This window comes from Typopeltis vanoorti, chromosome 9 (genome assembly GCF_054136105.1).
Source record: "Typopeltis vanoorti isolate ZY-2024b chromosome 9, IOZ_Tvanoo_1.0, whole genome shotgun sequence".
NCBI classification, from domain to species: domain Eukaryota; kingdom Metazoa; phylum Arthropoda; class Arachnida; order Uropygi; family Thelyphonidae; genus Typopeltis; species Typopeltis vanoorti.
In genome coordinates, this window is record NC_143557.1 from 98601651 (window position 1) to 98615780 (window position 14130).

General features: G+C 35.6%; 1 protein-coding gene across 1 annotated transcript in view; it reads left to right on the top strand.

Annotated features, from left to right (window-relative positions):
* The first annotated feature begins 5443 nt into the window (after positions 1 to 5443).
* LOC150103289 (uncharacterized) overlaps positions 5444 to 14130 on the top strand; it is a 431466-nt gene continuing 422779 nt past the window's right edge. The window contains exon 1 of the mRNA XM_090397778.1: positions 5444 to 5476. The gene's annotated coding sequence lies outside the window, so the exon portion shown is untranslated. The remainder of the gene's footprint in view (positions 5477 to 14130) is intronic.

The window sequence follows — 14130 nt, forward strand, 5'->3', positions numbered from 1 at the left end:
TAAACAATTGTATATATTGCATATATAATTCATTATGATGTAAATAATTGCAAAAGTTGATAATAAAGTTGTTAAAAAAAAAAAAGATGGTATAGTGGTTAGTATCCTCGCCTGTCACGCAGGAAACCGGGGTTCGATTCACTAGCGGGGAGGAATTTGTTTTCCTTTTCTTTCTCCGTGGTCTTATAATTCCATGGTGGTCTAGTGCCGAGGTTCATTTTCATGCTTCAAACGCCTTACGTTAAATGTTCCCATCCCTTTTGTTTTCATAGCAGATTACCTCTGCTCACCAGGGGTATACTCCTGAAAGAAGTAGTGCCAGGGCTCTACCTCGGGAACAAAAATCCAGAGCACGAAGTGCGGCATTATTATTATTGTTCTTATTGCGGCGGCCATGTGGCAGAGAAATTGCTTTATTTTCTGAAACGAAATTGACAAGAGCGGCAAGCTACTATTTTTTGACCGAAAGCTGGAAGTGCAATATAAGTCTCATTATTATAATTCGTATAATTTATTATAATGAATTTAAAAATTTTGGCCCGCCCTGGCCCCACTGCACCCCTGCTGCTCACATATTTTCGAATGATACTCAAGTATAGTTTCTTTCAGAGATTTTCTTTTTTTTTTTTTTTTTTTTAATATTGTTCTGGCATTGCTACTTTTCATTCCCTCTTTTAATTTTCACTAAAAATTTTCACCGGTTTCACTAAAATAAACAACTAAAAATATTATTTTTTTTTTTTTACCAAATGCGTCATCGCAATTAAATCCACTAAATTACTTTAAAAAGTTGATTTTCTTAACGTAAGAAAGTAATTTGACATTTTTAAAGTATTTATTGTGACGAATGCTTTTTACCTTTAGGCCTGAAGCAAATTCCTTTTTCCCAGGCAAATCTCGTCTGCTTTACTAACTACCTCATTGTCTGCTATCGTACATAGGAATTTTTCTTCTATACTGAATTCTGTAATTAAGATTCCAGAAAAAAATATTTTTTTTTGTTATCATCTTATTAAGTTTAAAATAAATAAAATAAAGCAATACACTTTTTTTTTTTAATCTCCGCGCCTTGCTTCCTGCTCGTTATTTACGATGCTTTAATTTCATTGGAATTTATTTTTACTTTTTCAGGAAGTTCTTTTGTTGAATGAGGGCGCTCTAACGAATACAGTCAACAACCTTCTATACACATGCGCACTGTTTTACGAACATAAGACAAACTGTTAGAGTGAGTTAAAGAATTATTTCGCTGTTATTCTTGTGAGAACAATAGCATATTATCGTTACCAAGCTGAATGGCCTTGGCTCTTGATATCTCGTACCTCTTTTCGATGGCACTTTGCCAATACTGAAATGATGTCGGTTAGTTTGAGTTAATGTGATTAAATATTGCAGAATACAACAAAGGTTTGGAGCAAGTGAAACTATAAGTACGTATTTGTATTTGGGATCTTGAATATTTGGCAAGCAGGGCTGCCGATTAGATTTCTACAGTACACGTGTTGTTTATTTTTTATGACCATAAAATAACTTTAAAGTGGGTATATATTCTAGATTTTTTAAATGCCCAGTTAACTATTCCATCGCTTACCAATTTTGAATGAATATAAAATAAAATTTATACTAATTTAAAGACTTATAATAATTGCTTTTTATAACAAACATCCATATGAAACTCACCTGACATTTACTTGCTGATCTTTGTGGCTGTACTTCGTCTCTTAGACATTTCTTATCACTATCCAGACGTGGTCAGCCGATATACCAGGATTCCACTTGATCTGATATCTCTTCTCCATCATACATATAAATAAATAAATCTTCTAACGCACTTTATTTCCCAATTAGGCGGATTATTAAGCCTAACTTACGTTTCAGAAACCAACAGATAGTTGTTGCTGTCGTCAGTCGTTACAGACGACATTTGAAGAATTATAGGTTACGAACAGATAAGGAAGACAACTGCCATTTCGTGTTCCTAACTCCATGTGATATTATTGTTTGAAATAGTGTAATTTCTACTGTAGATGAGACTTTTCAGCTTCACGAGATCGACTAACGCTAAATTAGCTGAAAAAAAAAAAATGCTTAGTAAAAATTCCTCTAATGTGACTGGAATCGAACCTATAATGGTTTTTCTTTAGCCGATTTGGCATTATGGAAGTGTTACCCCCAATTACACTGGCACTCTCATCATGGATGTTTTTTTTTGTTTGTTTGTTTATTTTCATGTAATATACTTATTAATAACATTGCTAAAGTTTGAGAGAAAAAACTCAAGATAATTCCAAAAATTTCAAGAATTTTATTTCCGAGTTTTTAAATACTTTCCAAGGCTGCGTCTTCAATCTCATTTTAATACTTTATCGAGCACGCTGACTTCCCTACTTTTCGTATTTAAAACATTCCTTGTTTAATATTATTTCCTCGCTAATTTTGGCCAGCATTTTCTTCGGGCAATAACTTTGAAATGATTGGCTGTTCCATTTACAGAGAAATAAAGTTTAAAAATAAAGAAATAAAGAAACAAAGAAACACACACACACACACACACACACACACACACACACACACACACACACACACACACACACACACACACACACACACACACACACACACACACACACACACACACACACACACACACACACACACACACACAGAGAGAGAGAAAGAGAGAGACAGAGCTCTCAAATTCAGTTTTGAAGAATCTATAAATAGAACCAATTCTTTTAGATCATTTTAAAGTCAAAAACCGCTGAGCTTACATATTAAATTAAATTTTATTAAATTAAAATGAATATATATATTTTTTTCTTTCCACAGTGAACTCTAGATCTTAGTTCCGCAACAATTCAGCAAAATCTACATCTACTCCACACTCAAGTACATACAAATATAGTAGTTAGGATTAGGAGCATCGTCTTTTATCTGGCTACGTCGTAGAAATGCAGTAGATCGACTAACTTAGGAAGCGGAAGAAAAAAATCAACAAAAAACTTCTTTTGTCTGTGATTCAATTTGCGCCTGTATGTTTGTATTTCTTATAGTTTCGCATCTATGAGGGTATCAATAGGCTCTGCAAGAAGTGCTAATATTATATAAAACTGGATAATGCTACTGAACATTTTATTGTTGTTATTGCGCTGTTACTGTTGTTTTTATTACAAGAGCAGTTTTGTAAGACTCATTGCCAATTGTTTGGGGTGTTATTTGACCGATAAGGTCGAGAAGCAAAGGATATGATTAATATTCTGATTTAAAAGATACGTCGTAGTTTGTCTGCCCAGAGTGCGAATTTCTTTGCAACAGGTTAAAGTCACGCATGATCGCGACGAGGCTCATGACGTTATTCACATCAATGAGTAACTTGATGACACCAATGAGTAACTTCCATGGGATGCGTCATGCGGCTATTGAATAACGTCAGAGTTCATCACATGTAAGCTATTTATAAGGATTACCAACGAGGGGAATCAGGGTAAAATTCTAACACTAACTAAAAAGTAGTTTCGAACATAAAATAGGGGTTAAAGATTCCGATAGGAAGATGTTATAGATTAGAGTCTGGAAAAAGGATTTTTACTCTCAACTATCTGTATAAACAAGTTCAATCTAATTTTTGCATTGATGTTGACACAGACAGCTTAGATCTAATCTTATATCCTAATGTGGAGACGGAATCTTCTCCATCTGGAGTATAGTATTTGTCGATTTAACTTCGATTCTTTAACTTGCTCTTTTGATTTCCGATTTCACTACTCCCCCGAAAAAAACGACCATAGTAAAGTAGATAAAAATACATTCACGAATCCAGACATTATGGCCACTTAGCTTGGTTTTTGGCCAACTGCACGGTTGGACAGAAACAGGCCTGAGTTAGCGGTGTCTTGGTATGGGGATTGTTGTCATAGACAGTGAGCAAGTTTTGACCACTAATTCTCACCTCTGGATTGTTTCGGACCAGGTTATTGCCTTGTATGGTGACAATTTAGCCCAATGGATCTATTTGGCAATATCCCAATGGATTGGGATATTGCTAAATTGGGCAATATCCCAATTTAGCCCAATGGAGCTATTGGACAATATCCAGCAAGACATTGTCCCGTGTCACAAGACTTGTATTTATGCAAGCATTCAAGCATTCTGTGCGCACGCTCCTGGCCACATAATTTTCCTGATTTGAATCCGATTGAACTTTTTGGAATCGTATGCGGGTCGATGCCTGAACCTAGTTCTGTCGGCGATGGTCGAGAATATTTCAGAATACTTTCCACGGTCCTGCGAAATCAATGCCAAGACGAGTACTAACGATGGTCTCTGCCGAAGGACGCCCACCACGCAGTTACTAAGCAGGTGGTCGTAATATTTTGGGTCATGAGTGTAAACAGGATCAGGAACATTGCCTTTTAAGCTCACATCCTATTATCATTGGAATACACTCAGAAGGAGTTCAAACGATTGTAGTTTACCAATCGAAAATCTACCAATTTTTTTCCTCGTGTAGAACAGGTAACAGACATGCATGTTGCTTTTGCAGTAACTTATTTTGAACTAGACAAACTAATTTCATGTCCTGCAATTTATACCACGAACTGCATACTCTTATTGGTTTGCTAACACTTAATCTCAGCTTATAAATCACTAGCCTCACACATCGTTTTCTGCATACCGCTTAAGTTGTAACAGAATTGCTTTTTTAAAAAAAAAATGAAATATTTGCATGGTGTGTTATAATTTGTGAAATTGATGACGTGTTGTGAATCTGACGCGCATACTTCAACCCACACATACAAAAATAATAAAAAAATAAAATATAAAATATTCCCTCTTCGAAGTTGGGCACAGCTTTAAAATTCCCCAACTATCGCTCTTTCTTGTCACTCTAAGCATAATTCCTAATGACTCTTTTAGCGGCTGTCACTGATCACGTGACTCACGATGTGTTTCATGCTTCAGTAATGTTAACGAAAGGGAGGAGTGGCGAAGGTCATTTGACAGGGTGTTGCTTTTAATTTAATACTTGGACGGCCGTTTTTTACTGTCACAAAAAATAAACTATTCCAAGAAATGGGTTTCCTTGTTTAAAATGCTCGGGTGTATACGGAGAACGCCATATCAGCGTACTCCCTAGTGCAGTTAACGCAGTTCGAGACTGTAATTGGAAAACCGGCTAAGTAACTCAAACTAGGCACATACATTGCCTCACCAACTTATTTATATTCATAAAGCAGCTGACGCTGTGGCATGTTTACATCACTTCTACTTTGGGCAGAGATCAGCGAAACGCGCTTTTGGCCTCGTCTTATTACATCCCCACACGTGGGAACTTGTTCGTTTTACTTCTTTTCTCTGTAATACTGAATTATGTCAACACTAGGGAATCTTAGAGAGGCTCGACGTTCTTAATGCTAGCAGTGTGCAACGCTAGTACAAGAAGGAAGAAGATAAGAAGTTCAAGAGAATACTCCCCGTAAATATTTTATTTTGTTTTCAAATGTACGAGTACAAAACTTTTTTTTTTATTGCTTATTTTATTCTCAACTTATTTTTCGGTTCACTGTTCGTGCACAAGACATATTATGCACGAGGTAATTAACCGAGCATAGATTCGTTTCTACAGTTGTTCGATTTTGAAGCTTCACGAAGATGGACTATGAACCATCAGCGTATTGGGTGTCAATTGTGTCTGTTCTCGGATTGGTTTATCTGTTTGGCTGAAGTAAAAATCTACTCGCAAGAAGGAGAAAAACAAGCTAGACAATTTGCTTACTAACGGACGAGATTTGAACCCAGATCTCTTTCCACGAGATTTGAACCCTTTCCAGAGGTTGAAAGTCTTGAATTCACATTGGTATGGAGACATCTTAGATCGATATAGAGTACGAATCGCTGCATACGGAATAGTTTCTGTGCAATTAAGCGTATGCGTACATACATGCCTTCAGATCTCATCCACACCAATGATTTTAATGTTATCATTATTTTTGTAGCGCATCGATAAAGTCCTTTAGTAGAAAAAAAAAACTGGGTTCGAATCCCGTTTAGAACTAATGTGAGGATTTTTCAATAGGAGGATCTCATACAAAAGTGTCAGTTTTCTTCTGCTAACACTCCGAGTGACAGACAGATCAATAGCAGAACACAGTTAATGAATACAGCTTACTAGCTGTATATCCTTGGTTGTTTCGATTATAATTCTGATTCAATTTCATACGGCGACGTAGCTCTTTTCCTTTAAGACACTAGTTATTTTTAATTTTTTACCTGAGAAACAGAAAGTAGCTTTTCCCCATCTTGGAAAACAGATCACCTAATCAGATGGAACAAACATGTTTTGATAGACATAAACACTGTGGAGACGGGTTTAAAGCTTCCTATTAAGCAACAGTTGGATTTATAAAAGCTGTTTACCTTTTATTTGGCTGTAAAAGGCTTTTGGATATAATTTGTAAAAGAAGATGAAATGAAAGTTTGCGTGTATAGACGCCGGCCTGAATGGTTGAGTGGATAGTTTGAGTCAAGGGTTAGGAAATAACTATTATCATTCTTGTAATGGGATGAAGCAGGATGTACTTGGACAATTTCATATCGCCTTTGAAAACAAATTTGTGGTTTCTATGCCTGAAAGCATTGAGAGTTACTTATTCGTAATATGCAAAATCGAAGGTCACGCCATCTATCTGCAGAAATAAAGTTTGGTCCATACCGCAAGATTGAAATCAGCAATTGTTGAGATAACTCTTTCTACTTCGTACAAAAAAATACGGAGTGTAATGGATTAAGATCTGGACTAGATTAATATTACTGAAATATAATCAATTAAACGTCAAAAATTTCTTTTTATGTATTTTTTGCTGAAACAGTACCAGCTGATAAACAAAGAATTTTAACAAATGAAAAAATAGTATAACATGATAAAATTAGTATAAAATAATTCAAGCACTATTCAGTATAATAATATTTAATTTGAACTTTTGAACTAGTATAACTATTTCTTAAATAGTCGCATTGATTTTTCCGTCATAAAATCAGCCACAAATAAAACCTCTTTCAGATCGTTTGTTGCTGCAGTGTATAAACTGTCATCCTAATACGTATAATTTATAGAGGTGTCCTTTGGCCCATTATCCGGAGTTAAGTGACACCCGTTCTTATTTTGCTTTTTATTTTTATTTTTTTTTTCTTTCCTGAGTAAGACTCCATTAAGAGACATTAGCGCCTGAACAAGATTTCAAGGTTCTATGGATCATTAAACATCATGAACCATTAGACGAGAACTCCACATGGCCACTGTTACCGATAGTCTTCTCCACTCATCTTGCCGACAAAATTTTATTCATTGTAAATTTTACGTTACGATTTTTTGTCAACACCCGCTATTCACAATTTATGATCCGGCAAGACTAGTATTGAATTGTACAAGCCCATCTGTTCTATTCTATACTAAGTAAAGGCAACTCAGATAATTAAGTCTTTGTTACCTTTAATTGCTTATGTGTTTTTAAGACTAATTTGCCTTCAAGAGGAACAAGATGCCGTTTATTTCTGCTTTATGAGTAGGTAATTAATGGGATTTTTGATTTTTAAATATGATCATTATGATTGACGATATATATATATATATATGAGAAGCATTTCGAAGCGACCATTTTGTGAACAATGATTCCTTCAAGTTCATGAGTCTCCACCATCAACGAGCACAAATTAGGCATCATCTGAAGACGATACCCTTAGGTTCGAATCCACGGAGAATCTTTATAAGAGTTTTCGAATGAAGGTAAGCTAATCGGATTCATACAGAGGTGGAGACTTTTCTTTCTTTCCGAAAGCAGTTTTTTTTTTTTTTCGTCACACAAGGCAAAAAGATACACTCATTTCACAGACACGGCCTCTATAGACAGAATTAACTGACCTGTCGCAGTGATAATTAGGTTTCTATGAAGCCGAAGGTCATCACAAGCAATAAGCCTAATTCATCTCATCATCCCTGAACTGGATGACGAGATGAGATGAATGATGATCATCCCAAATAAAATTATGTCTAAATTCCATTAATTTGATCAAAAACTTTTTGATGACAGCTAACAGTACTGTATATTCTTTATGTTTCTGTTTTGATATTTATAAGTTTAAGACTACATCAACTATCTAGTGTTTCACCATTCCGTTACATGTTTATAAAATTAAAAAAATCTCACCTTAAAAGACCTGCTTGAATAGTTAAAAAGTTCCTTGTTCATTCCCTCTTTTCCTGTAGCATTACTATTCTGAGAATTATTTATTTCGCTTAAATCACGTCATTTAATAGGTTTAACTGTTATTGTTATTAAAGAATATCAACTATTTCGTTAATGTTACGTCAAGATATCATTGAAAGTGTCTGTTAAAAAGATTACCTATCACGAATATAAATTTCAAAATTCCATATACACTGCGTAGTAATAACAGATAAGAAATTATGTAATGGCTTCTAATTAGAGGTATGACCACTAGAACAGCTGAGTCAAGATAACAGTTAGTGCTCTGTAACTATGTGCGTTTCTAAATAAAAAAAATTCAACCAATAATGAATTACTTTCTTCTTGCATATTACCTTCAGTTTATAGTAAACGTTAGGTGTCAGTTGGAAATGTTCACTGAGCTCACTATCAGTGAAGGCTGCAGGATAGAAACTGTTTACGTTCTGCCTTTAAGAAGTTAGTTAAGGCTAAAGGGGCTCCACCTGCTTCCTTTAGTGAATAAAAGATAGAGGATTTTATTTATTTATTTTTATTTTTATTGAACTTACATTTTTCTCCAGGAAACTCGGGTTTTTCGTCCCGTAAATTCAAAAAAATCGACGGTAGAATCCACATTATTTCAGACATTAAATACGAGTGTTAGGGTTAGGGACCACGAGATGGCGACAGTTGATGAGCTGTCTCTCTTCACTGCGTGCCGCTTAATTAGTGATAGCCTTGGGCCAGCTATCTCTGATTGGCTACCAGTGGAGATTGAACTGCCCACTCAGTCTCCAAAAGTTAGATAGAGCTAAAATCGCCTCGCATACTCCCTATATACGGTAATAAAAAGGCATTAGCTGATTTTTTTTACATTCCATTCATTGTTGTGTAACCATATCATAAGGTATCTTGTTCCGGTAAGCTTTTTTGTTAAAGTATTCCAAAGATCGGAATTTGCAGGGTGAAAAAAAAAATAATAATAATAATATAATAAAATAAAATTTCTGTCATCCCTCCATATGAAAAAATCACTCACCTTTATCAGATAATGGTGATTAATGATCTTAGCTCGGACCACAACCCAGTTCTACTCCAGCTGGGTGTTGTACCAGAAGACACTATGATTAATCCAACCATTACAAACTGGACCCAACTTCCTATAAAAGTTACGAATCTTATTGGTCCTCTGCCATCTATATCATCGAAAGATGAAATTGATGCTGCTATTCTAAACTTAGAAAAGCAAATTCTATCGGGCTTAGCAGCAGTCACTTCTGTTGCAACCCGTAAAAAAGCCAATCAGCTCCTGGAGGAAATTCTTATTCTCATTAGCACCAAAAACAAAACACGACGACGATATCATAAATGTCTAGCTCCTCAAGACCGTCAAGTACTCAATAGAATCATTAACTTAGTCCGCTATGCTATCAAAGACTTCTGCAACCAGCACTGGGACAACACGCTCCGATCTCTATAACCGGACAACAACCAAACTCTATGGAAATTCTTCAAATCTCTCTCGGCAAGACAACAAATTATGTTCCACCAATACATGGTGAACATGGCATCTTACACCATGAAGATGAAAAGGCGGAAGCATTTGTAGACAATCTTGAAATGCAGTTTAGTCCAAACTACATATTTCCAAATATATCATTCATTTCCAAAGTGCATCGACAGGTACTTCGCATTCTGGATCACTGTATCCATCAAATGAATAATCACCCAACCTCCCCAGCCGAAGTCCTCGTAATAATCAAAAAATTCAATAATAAAAAGACTCCTGGCCCTGATGGAATCACGAACAAAGTTATTAAATGACTGCCACAAAAAAGCCATGTAGTTGTTATCGTAAATGCAATGAGACTTGGCTACTTTCCAACTAGATGGAAAAACAGCAAATCTAATCTTAATTCCCAAAGCAGGAAAATATTTGAAATTTCCTCAAAACTATCGAACAATTAACCTCCTTTCCTGTCCCGGAAAGCTATCAGAAAAAATTATTCTAACAAGACTGCAAGAATCATCGAACAACAACATTATTCCAGAGTAAGGTTCCCAAACTTTTTTCCCCGTGGCCCGGTTATTTTAATACTTCATCTTCGTGACCCACTAAAATTTTTATGGCCAATAGGTAAAATAAAACAGATTTGAATGTTTATACAGTTTTCATTGATTATTATTATAAATAAGCATTTACTCTTACAAAAATATAAAGAAATGAGAATGTGATGCTGTTAACTAGAAACCAGGTTTGGAGGAAAAGATGATAACTTTATTCTTAAATCCGGTTCGACTTCCAATCGGCTTCTATATTTATTTTTTTAGAAAAACCAGTGTTGAAAAGCCTGTTTCGCACTTATAGGTTGTGACAAAAGGCATTAGAAATTTTATCGCTTTTTCTGCTAAAACTGGGTACGCCTGATGCAGTCTCGCCATTAGTTCAGCTACTTTACCGCGAACAAAGAGAAATGGCGACGCGGACGAACGGAGCACGTTTTTCGTGTTTATTAATTAAATTATTTATTCATTAGTCCCGATTAAACGCTATTTATTTGTATTTTAGAGTTTCGAGAGTTTTTTTAGGTGACCCAGCATTTAGCTTTCGTGACCCGGTGCTGGGTCGTGACCCACCATTTGGGAATCGCTGTTCCAGAGGAACAGTTTGGATTCCGACCAAACCACTGTACAGTAGAGCAAGCCCAGAGAATCGTGGAATATATCTCGCACAAATTCAACAGGAAGCAACAAAATGGTGCCATTTTCCTTGATATAGCCAAAGCATTTGGAAAAAGTGTGGCATAACGGCTTCCTTTTTAAGCTAATAACAACGAAATTTCCACTTCATTTGATTGTACTTATCAGATTTTTTCTAAAGCACAGAAAATTCAAAGTTAAAATACAAGGCCTCAGAAACTTTGACAGTAAAATTACAGCAGGCATTCCGCAAGGCTCCCTACTTTCTCCATTATTATTTTCCATTTATATAGCTGATATTCCTCGTACGAAGTCTACTATATCCGCTTATTACGAGGGTGGTCTGAAATGTTCTCGGCCTCGACCATAGATGGCATTATAGGAGATACTGAGATATGAAAGTTGGTAGCTTGCTCCACCTTTACAACGAGTTGCCCTGGTGTTGTATCACCTTAACCCAGTCCTGAAGATACTTTCAGGCGCAAACTTTGTTTGCTCACACTTGGATAAAGGATTAAACTAAGTTTATAGGCGCTCTTCTCCTTCGTTTTCGACAATTAAGAATTGGGCTGCTGAGTTTAAACGTGGCCGTACCAACCTTGAAGATGATCCACGTGGACGTCCAAAAAGTGTAACAACACCAGAAATCATTGATCAAGTGCACGATATGTTATTGGATGACCGGCGAGTCAAAGTACATGAAATTGTTGAGATTATAGTCATTTCAAAAGAATATGTAGGATACGTTTTGCATGAAGAATTGCAAATGAAAAAGCTTTGTGCAAGATGGGTGCCGCGGTTGCTCACAGCAGATCTAAAAACACACTCGCATGAAAATCTCCGAACAGTGATTGGAGCGTTTTAACAAGAATAAAACTGATTTTGTGCGTCGATTTATTACTATGGATGAGACTTGGATTCTCCATTATACACCACAATCCAACAGCAGTCAAAACAGTGAACAGACGCCGGTTGTTCTGCACCAAAGACAGTCGATTCCATCAGCAGGAAAGGTCATGGCATCGGTGTTTTTGGGATGCTAAAGGCATTTTGTTTATTAATTATCTTGAAAAGGATAAAACAATAACCGCGGAATATTATTCCGACATATATTAACCAGACTGGACGAAAAAATTCGTGATGAAAGATACGGTTTGCAGAAGAACAAAATCATCTTTCATCAGGACAATCCACCTGCCCACAAAGGTGTTTTGGCAATGGAAAAATAAGAGATCTGTACTATAAATTGTTGAAACGTCCACCCTATTTCCGAGATTTGGCTCTCTCTGACTTCCATCTCTTCCCAAAACTAAAACTCTTCTTCGCTGGTCAGCGCTTTTCTTCGAATCAAGAGGTGATTGCAGCTGTAAAGGGTATTTTGCAGATCTTACTAAGAACCGCTAAAGGGGCGGGATAATGGCGCTGGAATAAATGTATTAGTCTTAAGGGAGATTATGTTGAACAATAAAAATAATGTTGAAATTATAAATTCGTTTCTTCGTTGTTAGGCCGAGAACTTTTCAGACCACCCTTTTCAGATCACTCAGCCCGAAACTAATAACTAAGCACCTATAAAATGCAGCTGACGTTTGAACTATGGTTTAAAAAATGGAGAATTGACCTAAACGCAGAAAAATGTGCGGCTATTCTATTTACAAGAATAGTGTTTATCTTAATTTCGCTTGTGTTTATCTTAATTTCACCTGTCCAGATTTGTGATTGTTCGTCACGATGAACAAAAGAAATTCATTAAGTTACGAAGTACCATGGATCGGAACATTCTGAGTTTATAGATCGCGTTTTTGCTTTCACCCAATTCGCTGGGAAGCCATAAAAGCAGATTCCTTATGGAAAGAACGAATAAATAAAATTATGAAAACATTACCACATTGCTTAAATTTAATATATCCCCGATGAACTATGCTTATCCCCTATTGTGGGAAATAATCTTATTTTACTTTTCTTTCTCTCTCTCTCGCTGTGTGCGTGCGTGCCACTCCATCAAAAATGCATACACACGAGAGATGTCTGCGCCTAGCAGAATTTGTTTCTTAATGATGAGATGCCATGAAATATACATACACACTGTAAGTACAGTGTGTACGTGTTTGGATAAAATATCAAAATTATGATAAAAAAAAATTAAACATGAAAAAATATTGTTTATTATCGATAAAATTATGCAGCTTGGTATAATTCAAAATTACTTAAAAATAAAATCCATTTCTTTAATTGTAATTAAAGGAATGGATTTACAATTTTTGGACATTACAATTAAATCCTTTAATTATAATGTCCAAATATTTAAAGAGACGGAGTAAACACGATAAGCACTACGAACACTCTACTACTAGAGCAAACTGCATATAAACAACAGTGGAATTGCGCGACGGACATGCCGCTTTACGCTAATAGTTCGCATCTCACTATGACGTGCATATGCTTGCGCGCGTACTGTAGTAAACGCAGTGCTGCTAGCGCCCTCCTAAGTGCTACAAGATGGATTTTTATTATTTTTTATACAAAATAAGAGAATTGTATAGACTTATTGATGATAAAATGAAATATTACAAGCAAATATAAATTAAATAAATTAATAAATATATATAAATATATCGAGAAAATTTGGGGGTGCTGCAGTTCCGCAGTGCCTATGTACTAACTGCTCCTGGATGATAACGCATAATGAAGAAATCCAGTATTCCACTGAAGAAAAGGTTCAAGGTGATCTCAAAAAATTTGAATGTTTTTAGAGATCGCCTTGAACAGATGACCATGAAATAAACTTTCAATTTAAGGTGGAAAAACGTATACGAAAGTCGGAAAAGTGAAAATGAGGGATTTATTTTATTTTTTCTAGTAAGGACAGAAGAGAAGTAATTTTAGAGTCAGATATTCAGTTCTCTGAAACTGCAGGAAAAAAAAAAAAAAAAAACATTAGGAAATATCAATTGCTTACTTGCAGTCCCAGCGACGTTAATTTATGAGGATGAATTAATAATTTATCTTCTTAAATTAATTAGCATCGCCCATTAAACACATTAAAATGTGTTTTGTAATACGATGCATGAGTTGGGCTAGCTGAAATTAATGATGGAAGCAATGAGGGTTATGAGGTCAGTATAATTATATGTCTTAATTAATTCCGTGTATCCTAGGTGGTTTTATTATTTGTGGGATGAAAAAAAAAAAAAATTCCGAAACT